The 15,322-nt window shown below is 46.2% G+C and overlaps 1 protein-coding gene across 1 annotated transcript in view; it reads left to right on the top strand.

Moving 5' to 3' along the window:
• Positions 1-1,003: 1,003 nt before the first annotated feature.
• The window catches only part of DPYSL5 (dihydropyrimidinase like 5), a 97,520-nt gene continuing 83,201 nt past the window's right edge, over positions 1,004-15,322 (top strand). The window contains exon 1 of the mRNA XM_025983894.2: positions 1,004-1,435. The gene's annotated coding sequence lies outside the window, so the exon portion shown is untranslated. The remainder of the gene's footprint in view (positions 1,436-15,322) is intronic.

Below are 15,322 nucleotides of genomic sequence, written 5' to 3'. Positions count from 1 at the left end.
TAGACACCTCACTTTGCAGGCTCTGCCACCCCGCCGCCCCTGTGGGTTTTGTTGAGAGGAGGAGTGGGGCATCCTCCGGAGAAGTAAAGCACCATTTTGGTTGAAAATAACTTGTAGAGAGGTGTGAACTACCTCTCTGGCTGTGGCTGCGCAGGCAAGGTGGCTGGGAACTCCCTCACCTTCACCTCTTCTCTCAAGCTGGGAGGAGACGGTTTCTGCAGTAACCCATTGGGGTTCCCAGGAGGGACTCTGGATGGGGTTGGAGGTCAGAACTCATTGATGCATTTTAATCAATAGAAACGGCTTTGAAGTGACATTAAGTGAAAAGAGGCAAATTACTAAACCACAGCTAAGCTATTATTACAACTATATAAAAGATTACAGTAAAGGCTTAAGAGGGGTTTAGGGAGGTGGTACTAAGGCCTGATAATCCTCCCTCTCCTTTTCTAGATTTGTTGATTTAGTTAAATTATATTTAAAACGTGAAGAAAAAAAAGGTGAGTATAAATTGAGTCATAAAACATTTCCAAACACTTCCCTGTGTCCTGAAAGAAGGTGTCAGAAACAGGACAGGTGGCTGGACCTGAGAGCTCTGGACGGAGCAGCTCTAGCTCAGAGCAGCCCAGAGAATGAACCCGGGGTTCGAGTCCCCGGAGGGGGCAGATGCGAACTTAGTTGGCCCTGAGTGGCCGTCCACTGTGTACTGTACCGACGTGAGGATGTTTTCTCTAACGCCCACCCCGCCCTCTCCAGCGTGCAACCTCGCCGAGCGCCCGCTTCGAAGGCTTCGTACTGGGTCCGGGAGGGAAGCCGGCGGCAAAGGGCAGGCCCGGCAGCCACCGGGTGAGGCGGCCGGGGCATTGTTTCAGCCCCTCGGGTGGGGTCGTGCAGGGGGAGGGGAGGTGCTGTGTCTTCGGGACCCGCCCCAGAGCCCTCCCAGGGGACTCGTGCATCAGCGCGCCCCAGCGCCGGGGCTTTGTGAAGGGCCGTGGGTCACCATGGAAACCCAAAGGCACGCGGAGCAGGGCGCGAGGGGGGTCGGCGGGTTCTCGGGCCTCACTCTCCTTCCCCTCTCGGACCCCGGCCCTGCAGCAGGGCCTGTCGGGAGTTGTAGTCCCAAGGCGGCGGCCGCGCGCGGCGGCGAAGAAGCGGGGCGCCGCCTGTGCCCGCCTCCCCCTAACCTGCTAGCGCGAGGTGGGGAGCGCTGGAGAGGAGGCGTCGGGTCCGTGATTGGCGGAGGCCGCCTCCAGCCCCCACCCACGTCCCCTCCCCAGCTCCCGGCTTCCGACTCCAGCGCCGCGCGCTCCAAGGCGGCGATCGAGCGAGCGCGCGTGCAGCCGCCGCCGCCCTGAGCACCCGCAGCTCCCGCGCCGCGGCGAGACCGAGGAGAGACGGACCGACCGACGGACCCTCGCAGCCGCAGCATCCCGGAGGAGTGCGTGATGGCGGGGCGGGCGGTGGGCTCATTTTCCCCGGGCTGGGACATCCTTCTCACGGCCTCCGTTTCTCTGGGAGGCGCACAAAAGGGCAGGGATAGGGGTGCACCCAGGGACCCGGCCTCAGGGGACGCGGCGGGAGGTGTGGTTTGGGATTGGGGCGGCCACCGGGGCTAAACTGGGGTCGGGATCGGGTCCTCTTTGTACGCCCACAGAGCTCCGTGCAGTGCCTTGCTCATAGTAGGCGTTTCGAGCGTGCTCGTGGGATTGCAAAGAACTGGGGTGAGAAGACGGCTTGGTTGAAGGGCTTTCACTCTTAGCACACAGTAGGCGCCCAGCCTCGCTCGTCGAGGTGCACTGAATGGCTGGAAGCCTGGGCGGGGGCTTCTCTGGCTACGGGCCCGTCCTGCCCGAATCCCTAGATGGTCGCTGCCCGTGGCCCCCCGCTACCACCGGTGCACACACCCTGCGTCCATTTCGCCTCCGGGTTGGGATTTGCCCAGCCTGGACCGGACCCGACGGCCCGTTCCACCCGCCTGGCCAACGCGGCGGTGCCTAAGGACAATTCGCCTGCTGCCTCCGAGGCACCTGCCCGAACCACAAAGGCCGCCTGTGGCCGCCCGGCCCAGAGCGAGCGCCGAGCTGGGTGCCTTCGCTGGAGCCCAGGGCGGGAGCCCTCCCCGCGGCAGCGATCTTGGCGGGCGACCGACATCGACGCCCCAGGCCGGGGAGGGGCAAGAGCCGGAGCCAGACAGAAGCTGGGACGGGGAGAGGCGGACGCCAGGCCTCAGTCTGAGCAAAGATGGGGAGATGGGGAAGCTGGGTGGGGACAGGTGGACCGGGTCCGGGGAGAGAGGCAAGTGGAGACCAGGGTTTGAGGAGCCAAGAGAGGGGGCGGGGGGCGGGTCTGAAGAGGGAGGGAAGGAGTGCGGTGCAGGTGGCGCGAGGCGGGGCGAGTCTGGGGCTGATGAAGAATGAGGATGGGATGGGAGGAGAGATGCTGGAGGGTGGAGACCGCCGGGGTTTGCGGAGGGTCGACGCCTGGGGGGAGGAGATCCGCGCGGGCAGGGGGAGGGTCCCTCTGGGGAGGGAGGTCTCCCGGGGGAGGGAGGTCTCCGCGGAAGGGAGGCGCGGGCGGCTGGGAGGCGAGGCCCGGGCCTGAAGACCCTAAGCTCCAGACGTGGAGCCTGGCGGTCCAGGTGGCCAGCTGGGCGTGGCCCTTGGCCAGGCGACAGACCCAGGATGGCGGATCCGAGACGGGGCTGAGCTGTCCCCACCAGGAGCTTTGTCTCCCGGCCTGACACAGCCCGTGGGGACTCGCTTCAGGTTTTGCGATAATCCGCAGCGCCGCAGGCACACCCTTTTCTTCTCGGGGCTGAAAGGCTTGGTCCAGTGGCAGATGCTGGCTGGGGGACGTCTCCCGCCCGAGAGACCTGGAGAACAATAGCCGCCACTGGTACCCTCCGGATCCCGAACTAGGCCCCCCCTCCCCCGAACTCAAGTGTGCAGGTTTCTGGTGCAGAAAACGCTCCCGTAGAAATCTCTGGGCATGCCCTCATCTTTGGGGGTTTATCTCGGAGCACCAACCCCTGCATTAATTCCCTGGTGTGAGTCGCGCGTCCCCCCAGACTGTGGGTCGGGCAGGAAGCCGCCGCCGCCCGCTTTGATGCCTGCTGGCCTCCGCGCCGTCGCCTCCTGCCTCCTGCTGTTGACCAGCAGCCCAGACGGCGTGGTGGCCCCGCGGCGACCTGGTGATTGCCTCCGTGCAGGGCGAGCTCCCTCGGGCGGTTGGCTTTGTCTGCTGAGGCTGGCCACGTCTAGGGTCTGCTGTTTATTCACAGAGGGAGCAGTCAGGGTTGGTGGGGATTGCGGTGAAATCGGGAGAAGTGGTTTTGGAGATTGATTACCCGCCAAGGGTGCGGCTCCTGGCTTTTAGAGCCTGCAGCCAGGGGACCAAAGCTTCCCATTGCCAGTGACCACACCCAAACCAGTGTGTCCATCCTTTTGCATATTTTGCCCATATTGCCTGCTGACCTAAGATGGGGATGGCTCTGTGATAGGAGGTGGCTGCTTGCCCACGGGAAAGCAGATGAACAGAAATGGAAACACAAAACAAGGATTCAACACAGCTTTCCATGCACTCATAGTCTTGCTGGCGGTGTAAGCATCTTTCATGTCAGGCTGCAGCATCTTGACATGTGAAAGGACTGCCCAATCCTAAAATTCTGTTTTAGAGATTTCCCTTGATCATTGTTTAGCTTATATTAAAGGTGACTCTTAAGCATAGGGTTTATACTTTTAAATTGTCATTCATTTAATGAAAAGGTGGGAAGGGAGGGCAAGGCAGAAGCATTTTTATTCCAAGAGTGAAGGAAGCAAGGATAAAAGAGAGCATCATAGGACTAATCATTGAGACTTATATTTGCCATTAAGTTAACTGACGAGCCTTTGGCTCTGTCTAGCCGTGAAACCCCAGGATTTTCTTTCTTAACCAGGTTGATGCATAAGGCTGTGATGTCACTGTTGGCTCTTGTCCAGAACATTTGATAGTTGCCAACCTGAAGCCCTCCTATCTGGAGTATACTGAGCAGCCACAGGAAAACAGCAGTAGACTGACTATATCTTACTGCTTTTCAAGGATGGTGTTTTGAGGTGGTGCCTCTCAGAATTTACAAAACTGGTCTGAAAGGATTAGCTGGAATGTTGTTCACTGGATGTTTTAAGCTAAGCGAATAGACCTATCTATCTCTAGAGTAGATGAAAACCAGGAATCTCAATATTAGAAAACCTAAAATCTGACATGTGGTTTTTTTCTTATGAAAAAGCTTCAGTAGGAAATGTGTTTTCACATCATTATCCCAAGGGAAAAGTTTTCAGGAGGGAATGTTTTATTGGTTATTCTTTTTGAAAGAATTTTATGGATTTGTTTAAGAGTATAATGCTACCAAGCGCTGTGTGAACATCCAAACCAGTATTTTCCTCCTGGGGAGTCCAGAGATAGAAATACCAGTATGATCAGCCCATTTCTAAAGGGAAGATGGAGAGAAAGCAGCATCCCCCTCCTATCTCCTATGAAAATGTCTGAGAGGGGGATCCCTGGGTAGCTTAGCGGTTTAGCGCCTGCCTTCGGCCCAGGGTGTGATCCTGGAGTCCTGGGATCAAGTCTCACATCAAGCTCCCTGCATGGAACCTGCTTCTCCCTCTGCCTGTATCTCTGCCTCTCTCTCTCTCCCTGTGTTTCTCATGAATAAATAAATGTTTAAAAAAAAAAGAAAAGAAAAGAAAATGTCTGACAGACGGGGCCCAGAAGGGAGAGGCAGTTGAGTCCCAGAATTCTGGGGTGCCATTCTTAATTCTCGTCTCCTTGACCTTGAGGACCTCAGCTAGGTATATACAAGGTGCTCATAGGCCATGAAGACCTGGCTATTTTCAGCATAGCCTCTCCAAGATGGAGATGTAAGCCAGCATAGTTTCAATATGCTCAATGCACTGTGTATTTCCACCTGTGGGAACAGTTACACAGCAAGGCAAGAGTACACAATTGGTCAAAGTTAAGTTTGGAGACTTAGTGTAGGCTTCATCTGTGGTTACCGCACCTCTGTCCTCCAGCTATGCCTCTCTGGAAAATTTCCCTCTTTAGTAACAGCTCCTCTCATCCAGGATTCAGCATGATCCTGCATTAGCTCTAGGGAATTGTAGGCCAGTGGCCATCATAACTGAACACATCACTGAAGTCAATTAAGATTTAGATAATTACACAGAGCCAGAGAAGTTGGTATTACTAGAAAACAATATCTAAGACCCCAGGGTGTCTGGCTGGCTCAGTCAGTAGCACATGTGACTCTTGATCTCAGGGTGGTAAATTCAAGCCCTGCTTGGGGTATAGAGATTACTTAAAAAATCTAAGATCCTCTCTGTCTTGCTGGTATAAAAATTAACCAAATTCTTTTTTTTTTTTAATTTTTTTTTATTTTATTTATTTATGATAGTCACAGAGAGAGAGAGAGAGAGGCAGAGACACAGGCAGAGGGAGAAGCAGGCTCCATGCACCGGGAGCCCGATGTGGGATTCGATCCCGGGTCTCCAGGATCGCGCCCTGGGCAAAATTAACCAAATTCTGATAGAATCTGATTCTGTCCTTTCTTATTTCCTGAGCTATAAGAAAATAATTTCAGAAAAGCCCTCTAAGACTTAGTTCACTGGATCCTGTAGGAGAACAATACAGAAAATCTTTGTCCTTGTGAAAACCTGTAGGAAGAAGTTGATGTAATATGAAATCAAATGAGAATAATAAGTAAGATATTTGATTTCATTGCACTGCTAGTGAATAAATGAGAAATAATTTCAGGATCACTTTGCCTCAAAAATTTTTTTTTAAGGATTGATTTATTTCAAGGAGAGAGAGGGAGAGTGAGCTTGAGCGTGAGTGGGGGGAGGGGCAGAGGGAAGGAATCTTCAAGTCAGCTCCCCACTGAATGTGGAGCCCCAGTAAGTGGCTGACTCTCAGGACCCTGAGGTCATGACCTGAGCAGAAACCAAGAGTCAAACACTCAACTGACTGAGCCACCCAGGTGCCCCTGCCTTAAATTTTTTATATGAAGATGAAAGAAAGGTTCAAACACTAAGGTAGAAATCTTCAATGAAATTTGGTATTTTTGTATAAAGTGGACACATTTTATACTCTAACAAAAGAAATTCATGAAGGAATATTGTTTATATAAAAAAAGGAATATTGTTTATGATGGCTTCTATTTCAGCCTTTGAAACTTGTTTAACTTAAAAGAAGTACACTTCACTGTAGAATCCTTTGAGCCCTCTGACCCTCCATTTTTTAAAAAAAGATTTTATTTATTTGAGAGAGAGAGAAAGTGTGAGCAGGAGTGGGCGAGGGGAAGGGCAAAGGGAGAGGGAGGAGCAGACTTCCTACTGAGTGCAGAGCCCCTAAGCAGGGGCTCTGAGATCATGGCCTGAGCTGAAGTCAGGCGGTTAAGGGCCTGAGCCACCCAGGCGCTCCCCCTGTGCCCTCCTATCAGTCATAGCCTAGTTTGATGCTTGTTCTTGTGTGCCTGCCTGGACCCCCTCTTCCCAATCCAGACTCAAAGGCAGTGTTCCCAGGAGGGAGAGCCTGCACCTAAGCCAGAAAGCCAGGTGTCAGATCCCCACTCTGCTACTCTGCCTATCCTTAGGTGAATTACTTTTCTCTTGAGGACTCAGTTTTTTCATCTATACAATGTTTAAATAGTATTGAGAGTAGTGCCTGGCACCTAGTAAGTGCTCAACAAATGTTGGTTATCACTGTTGTCACAATCTCCCGCAGAATAGGCCCACAAAAACATTTTGATTCCCCATTTAATCTTTCTCTTTTTTTCTGATTTTCTTTTTTAAGTCATCTCTGTGCCCAATGTCAGGCTCAGTTCACAACCCTGAGATCAAGAGTTGCATGCTCTACTGACTGAGCCAGCCAGGTGCCCCCCTTTTTTGTGAATTTCTTTTCTTCATTTAATATTTAATTGCCAGGGACCAGGGCAGGCTGCTGTGCAGTATCAACCGTGGGAACAGAAAAAATGATTAGGACCCCCTTTATGAACTCCCACCCTTGTAAATAGTAGGAATAGCTCTGTGCTGAGTCTGAGTCTCTTGAAACACAGCTGTTGTCAGCAGCTGAGAACTTGTAGTTAAGAATGTTCCAGAAGTGCTCTGATACCAGCTTTGCCAAATCATCACCATGTGTAGAACTGGTCTGGCATCTCACCTGCTCCTATACCATCTAAAAGAACAACTAAACACCTGTAACTGGTGAGGTGCTGCTGATCTGAGGTTGTTCTGATCTTGGTATGGGGAAGAGCGATCATGTTTGGTTGATGGCAGCTTGTTGGAAATAAAAATATCTCAGGTTTTTCAGCTAAGAAATGAACTTGGCACCACAGAATTACGTATTTAACAAACACTTTCAAAGCATTTACTCGGTGCTAGGGGTTGTTCTAGTTCCTATGAGTTAAGTACTGTTATTATCCCAAGTTTACAGTTGAAATAACAGAGGTATAGAAATGACCCAGCTAGATACATGGCAAAGCCAAGTTTCAAACCCAAGGAGTCTGTGTAGTCTGTATAAGTTAGGATTCTCCAGGGAAACAACCGATAAGGATTGGCTTCTGTGATTGTGGAGTCTAGCAAATCTAATATGTATAGGGTAAGCCAACAGCCTGGAACTCTCAGCCAGGAGCTGATGTTGAGGTGTCTTTTTTTTTTAAAGAGAGAGAGAAGGGGGGCGGGTCAGATGGAAAAAGAGAATCTTAAGTATGCTCCATGGTCAGTACAAAGCCCACCACGGGGCTTGATCTCCTGACCCTGAGATCATGACCTGAGCTGAAATCAAGAGTCAGACAGTTAACCAACTGAGCCACCCAGGCACTCCTGATTGTTGAGGTCTTAAAGCAGAATTTTTTCTTCCTTGGGGAAACCTCAGTTTTTCTCTTAAGGCCTTTCAACTGCTTGTATGAGGCCCACGCATATTAGTAAGGAAAAGCTCCTTTAATTAAAGCCAACTGATTGTAGATGTTAACCTCATCTACAAAATACCTTCTCAGCAACATCTATAGGTGAGTGTTTGAATAACTAGGTATGATAGCCTAGCCAAGTTGACATAAAAAAAGGTACTATCACACAGAGTCCATGCTTTGGAACACTACACCAAGGTAAGAGCCTTCCCTGGTGGATGTAAAGTTGACAGTCAACTAAAGAATTTAGCAATGGGCTAGTCCGTTACAAAATGGTTCTCCTCACCTTATTTCAAATAGTATTTAGACCTCCTTTTCATCCATGTATCTTCCAGGATGAAATACTGCTCAGAGTAAGTAAGCAATCAATAATATTGAAAGAATACAGACTGTCTGGGTGGCTCAGTTGGTTAAGCAAGCATCTGTCTTCAGCTCAGGTCATGATTTCCGAGTTCTGGGATCAAGCCCCGCATGGGGCTCCCGCTCAGTGGGGAGTCTGCTTCTTCCTCTCCCTCTGCTGTTCTCCCTCTCTCTCAAATGAATAAATAAAAAATCTTAAAAAAAATAATATTGAAAGAATGACTGAATGATTTCGATGATATTTTTCAGGATCTTCCAACCATTGAGACCTCTGGCTCCCCATTTAAATTTTAAAATCACTTGGCTCAAGTGCAGTTGAGGTTTTATGAATGACTAGATTCTCTGGGAAAAAGAAGAGTATCTGCATTCTGCATTGAGTGCTGTCACTCCCCAACCCCAACACCTATCCATTTTCGTTGGCTCAGCAAAAATTTTTGGGTCTGTTACTGCCACAGCTCCTTGTGTCTCCCACACATCAGCAGTGCCCAGTACTCGGCCACACCATCTTCGTGTCATTTCCGTGTCCATCGACAGGCAGCCCCTTTGTTGATTTCAAATCCACCATGGGCTCACTCTAGTTTCTCAGGCTTTGGGTCTTTATTCTTCCGGCTTTTGTCTGGTCCTGTTCTTGCCTTTGTCTCTCTGCAGAGCATGCAGGACCCACTATTGACAGAGAAGCTCTCTCCTTTCTCATTTTTATGGTTTCATCCAGATTTCTGTCTTTGTGGATTGATAGGTTCATTCTGTTATAAAATTCAAACACAGCCTCCCAATTTTTTCATTAAATGTTTTTTAAGGTCTGTTTCCAATGCATGTGAAGCTCGACTTTATTGAAGTTACTTGGATTGTTCTAAGCTTGCCCTATTGCCAAGTGTGTGGGCAATACATATGCATAAGATGGTGATTTTTGGAGGGTGGGGTAGGTGAGAGTGTATTTTTTTAATTTTTTATTTTTAAATTCTTCAGTGAAATATAACAGAAATACAGAAAATATACAAATTATACACGTATGATTTAATGAATTTTTGCAAACTAAACATGTCCATGTAATCAACACCAGATGAAGAAATATATTAGCAGTATCCCCAAGTCTTCCCCTTCCTCCCCCTTTTTTAAAGAGTTTTTTTGTTTTTTGTTTCAGATTTTATTTATTTAAGAGAGAGAGAGAGACAGAGATAGTGAGAGCATGAATGGGGAGGAGAGGGAGAAGCAGGCTCACCAGTGAGCAGAGAGCCTGATGTAGGGCTCGATCCCAGGATCCTGAGATCATGACCTGAGCCAAAGACAGATGCTTTGCCAAATGAGCCACCCAGGCACCTCACACACACACACACACACACACACACACACACACACACACACACTTTTTAAAATAATCTCTACACCCACCATGAGCCTCGAATTTACAACCCTGAGATCAAGAGTCGCACACACCACCCACCCAGGTGCCCCCTCACAGCCTCCCACCCCCCATAAGTCCCCTTCTAGTCACTTTTCCTCCTGCGTCACTAACCACCATCATGACTTCTTAAGAGTATAGATAAGCCATGCCTGTTTTTCAGCTTTTCACAGGTGGAATCATTATGGTGGATACTCTTTAATGAGTGGCTTCTTTTGCTCATTGCTCTTGGATTTCATTTGCTAATTTTCATTGCTGTGTTTCGGTCCATCATATAAATGTACCATGTTTATTTATCCATTATGTTGCTATTTTTTTTTTAAGATTTTGTTTATTTATTAGAGACAGAAAGAGAGAACAAGCAGTGGGGAAGGATGAAGGGAGAGGGAGAAGCCGACTCCCCCGAGCAGGAAGCCCAATGTGGGTCTTAATCCCAGGACCTCGAGAAAATTACCTGAGCCAAAGGCAGCCGCTTAACTGGCTAAGCCACCCAGGCACCCCTTCCCATTATATTGTTAATGGGTATTTGGGTGGTTTCCAGTTTGGGGTTATCATGAATAGTGCTATTGTGAATATTCTAGTACATATTTTGTTCGCAAACATATGTGTGTTTCTGTTGGGTATATCCTTAGGAGTAGAATTGCTGGGTCAAGGGTTTGCATATGTTATTTTTTAGTAGACTGTGCCAAATAGCAAGATTAATGGTGATTTTAAAACATTTTTTAAAAGATTTTTTTTAAAAAAACACTTTGAGGGATGCACTGCTGTGATTAAACTATTTTTAGAAACCCGAGAGGCTGGCATAATGTCGTGGCTTGATCAGAGTTTGGTTTCCAATTCTTATTCTTCAGCAAAAAATAGAACTTGAAGCTGTGTCTCATTCCACAGTAGCTCAAGTGCACCTTTTTAAGCTAATGGTTGTGGTTCAGCTTAGTCTTGCCACAGCAATTTCCTTACTCCTGTTCCTTAAGGAAAAGATGAGAATCAGATTATAATTGCAAAATGGGTCCAAAGATCATTCCGGAGATGTCTTATCAGCCTTGAACAAGATTAACAAGTATTTTTTCTTCTGATAACTATTTTGCATTTCTTATATCAAGTCAAATAGCAATTTTAAATTGTGTAATTTCGGTGGCTTAAAAAATCCCTTAAAATGTGGCAGCTTGGAATCACAGAGTTCAGACTTGTTATTTGGGAAGTAGAATTATAGCATAGATCCCCTTTTTTTTTTTTTTTTTGCAGGTTTCTAAAAAGATTTAAAATGGACATGATTTTTACAACTGGATTATAATGGAAAAAAGCCTCTGCAACTACTGAAAACCAGGATAGATGAGGCACAAAGATAGAGCAGTAGCCTTCAGATTGTGGATATAAGGCAAACCCATCTCACTGCTGGTCTTCATTGTTGGCAGAGAGATGGCAGCAGAAAACATGGCCCTTGTAGATCAAGGGCAGCAGTGTAGATGTGATGATGACAGGACGATGGCAATGAAACCTTGGCCACCCACAGAACATGAATTCCTAACTCTGCAGGTTTTTCCATAGAGGGGACCCATTCAGAGCCCCATTTCTAAGAAAGACTTTTTTCCTGTCAAATGGCCTGCCATGTTTGTAAAAGTCCTCATACAAGCAAGTGATTGAGATAAGATTTATCATTTCTTTAAAACCTGGGTTTACTGCTTGGACTCTGTATCCCTTAAAGCACTTAGATATAATGTAGGACTTAATTTGTACAACTAATATGTATAATATTCCGGAGTGCCTGGGTGGCTCAGTCAGTTAGGTGTCTGTCTTTGGCTCAGGTCATGATCCCAGGGTCCTGGGATGGAGTCACCACATTGGACTTTCTGCTCAGTGGGGAGCCTGCTTTTCCCTCTCCCTCTCCCTGCCACTCCCTCTGCTTGTGCTCTCTCTTTCTGTGTGTCAAGTAAATAAATAAGTAAAATCTTTAATAAAATAAAATGTATAATATTCCAATATTTAATCAATTACAAAGCACCTATAGACAGTTTCACTGATACAGCTAATGTAATGATTGCTTGTTCCATCAAGCCTTTGTCCATAATGCTCACATAATTTTTACAGAGCTGTAACTACAACATGCATATTATTTCATATTCTGTTTTCTCATTTGACATTAAAAAAAGATTTTTATGTCCCTACCTAATTTAGAAACATAAACTTTTATTTTATTTTATTTTTATTTTTAGAAATGTAAACTTTTAAATGGCTACCTATACCATTCCATTAGAAGGTACACTGTTATATTTAAACATTTCCTTTTTTTTTTTTTCACAGCATACATCAGATTTTATTCAGTAGAAACAAACTCAAAATAAATTTTTGATACAGTTATGCTAAATACCTGAGAGGCTAGTTTGTAGATACTACAGGTCCTAAAATCTCCAGGAAATCATAATCAAAACAGTTATAAGACGGGTGCCTGCATGGCACAATCAGCTGAGCATTTGACTCGTGGTTTCCACTCATGACCTCAGGGTCCTAATCTCAGGATTGTGAGATTGAGCCCTTAGTCCGGCTCCATGGTCAGAAGAATCTAAGAATACTTAGATTGCGTCCAATTCTTTTTTTTTTTTTTTTAAGATTGTATTTATTTGAGAGAGATAGCAAGAGAGAGCACAAGTAGAGGGTTGGGGAGAGAGAGAACTAAGCTCCCCGCTGAACCGGGAGTCCTACACGAGGCTCCATCCCAGGACCCTGGGATCATGACCTGAGCCGAAAGCAAACACCCAACCAACTGAGCTACCCAGGTGCCCCTCTTTTCAATTATTTTAAACACTATTCACATCTTTGTGAAATCACATACATGATTTTACCACCCAGCTGGTAATATGTTTTTGAGAATTGAGATTCCCTTAAAATGAGTTTTTGGTGTACAATTTTATCATAATACAATTTTAATCATAATAGCTGATAGTTTGCACATAAAGACAAATGCATAAATATAAGTTAATTCCTTGACTTACGGACCAACTTCACAAAGTTTCCTGTGGTTTTCTAATGAGTCTTAGCAAGGTGTTCATCAAAGAATTTGTGTAAATGTAGGCATAAAATGGTCTGAGATGATTGGTCATTAAAAACAGGACTGCAGTAATAGTTTGGAAGGCAGAGGACCCCAAGTAAAGTCAATTTTTATCAATTCTGTAAAACTGTACTATTTCTTAATAGCAAGTAGCACCCAAAGTTGGCCATTTGAAAGACATGAAATGGTCTCCAAATTGTGGAGGGATCACAAAATTATCAGGAACACTCAGTAGTTAGTTAAGTTCTAAATATTTGGGAATAGAATGCAAGTTGCCAGGATGAATGTTGGAGCAGCCTGGCAAGTGAGAGGTTTACTAACCATGCAATAACTGGACTCGACTTGCACCCAGGTGTTATTAGAAATAAGTTTGAACATCCCATATTTCCTGAGTGCCTGTAAGGCACAGAGCAATTTCCTAGAGAGCTTGCTCATGGGAGAGAGGTGGATTTGAATTCTGACTCTGCTACTTTCTAGGGGTAAGAGACCTCGGGCAAAGTCAATCTCTCCAAGCCTCGATTTTCTTGTGATTTAAAAGAATGTTTGTGAGGAGGACTAGTGGCATACATGCATGGAGCCTGGTGGGTGCATGGTAAGCACTCAGTAAGCAGAGCTAATGGTGTTCTCTAGGTGCTAAGTTAGGTGCTTTGAGATATGTAAATATATGTAAAAATATGCTCAAAGGTATATGATTGTCAAATGAATGGGCTGGACAATATGATCGCTGGTGCAGAGGTAATAGAGATCACATAAGAGATTCGGTCAAAATGGTTTCGTTCCCTCTGTACGATGAGGAAATGTAGACTCGATGTTATCCCACCACTTTGATGTTCTGTGACAGCCATGCTGTGTCTCTGCTGGGAGTGTCACGATGTCTTACCAGTAGAAACCTGCAGACTGCAGTTGGCCACTACCTATCAAAATTAAAACTGCACACATCCTTTCACACAGCAATACCACCTCTACGAATTTATCCTAAAGATCTGCAAGCATATGTGCACAATGAAAAATACAAATGGCCATTATTGCAGCATTATTTAAACTAGCAAAAAATTAGACCAAACCTAAATTCCCATCATTTGAGAGCTAGTTCAGTACATTTTGATACATCTTTTTTTTCTAGAGATTTTATTTATCTATTCATGAGAGACACAGACAGAGGGAGAAGCAGACTCCTTGCAGGGAGCCTGATGTGGGACTCGATCCTAGGACCCTGGGATCATGCCTTTAGCCAAAGGCAGACGCTCAACTGCTGAGCCACCCAGGCATCCCATTCTGATACATCTTGACCAAGAAATATTATGCAGCCATTAAAAAATAAGGCGGATGTTTCTGTTCTGATATATAACAACTTCCAATTTATATCGCAATGGAAAGAAAGAAAGAAAGGCAGAGCAATCTTTAAGGCGTGCTTTTTTGTGCAATACAAAATAGATAAACATATGCTTAAATATACATAAGACTGTCCTTGCAAAGAAATATAGCAAAACCTATGAGGTGCTGATCTCTAGAGAAGACTATTTATATGACTTAAATGTTTGTCATGTATACATTTTACCCACTCACCAACAATAATAACAGTAATTTGGCAGCCCTCACTGGCTCTGGCTCACCCTGTTAGGGACTCAAGAAAACTTGAGAAGGGTTTAATTCTTGGCACCATGCCCATGGCTTCTGTTCTCAAATGGGCCCCCACTTGGAGGACCCCCCCCAAAATAAGACACAAGCATGCAGAATAGGGGTTTCGAGCCACTGAAGAGACAGAATGTGTAACCCATTCAAAAAAAGAAAGGTGCTGGGACCAGAAGTGAAGATGACCCATTCCTGTAATTAACAAGTAGAATTTCTAATATTTTTATTCAGGAAAATTTGGTGTAAATCTTAGGATACAGAAGATGAAGAAGCATTAACTCGGCCTCACGAACCCCCCACCATAATGTGTGCAAGGGCTCATTCTGCCATCCCTTCCTTTATGGGACAGGTGCTGCTGAACTGCACTGGGCCAGGTGGCATCATAGGACATGAGAGTGAAGAACTTTCTACAAGCATTTTATCATTTCATAAAGGGAGCAACCTCCAGGACAGTTTAGCTTCCAGTGAGCTGTTACCAGTACAGAGAAAGTGTCTGGTGATTTTTGCCCTCTTTGGTTTCAGATGACAGGTTAAGAAACCCCCAAGTCATCTTGTAGAATTAGTTCCATTCTGCTTAACATTCTGCTTACTCATGGGCATGTTCTCTCTCTCTGTAAGGACCGTGAAGACAGACTCTTCCTGTATCCCTTGCCAGGATCCCCAACTCCTGGGGCTCATACCTTTGTGTAATCCTTTCCTGTGACTTGTGTTTAACCAATAGAAGATGGCAAAGGTGATGATGTCATTCCCACAACTATGTGATACAAGATGCTGTCTTGCTAGCATACTTGCTGTGGAGACTCTCCTTCTTCGCCTGATGAAGTAAGGGGCTGTGTTGGGGAAACCTACTTGGCAAGAAATTGGGTGCCCTCTCAGAGCAGAGAGTGGCCTTCAGCTGAAAGCCTATGACCAGAAGGAAATGAACTCTGTTAACAATCTGAGGGAGCTTGAGACA

This window comes from Vulpes vulpes, chromosome 8 (genome assembly GCF_048418805.1).
Source record: "Vulpes vulpes isolate BD-2025 chromosome 8, VulVul3, whole genome shotgun sequence".
In the NCBI taxonomy this organism is placed as follows: Eukaryota; Metazoa; Chordata; class Mammalia; order Carnivora; family Canidae; genus Vulpes; species Vulpes vulpes.
Note: the sequence above shows the minus strand (reverse complement) of the source record. Positions and strands in the feature narration are given on the sequence as shown.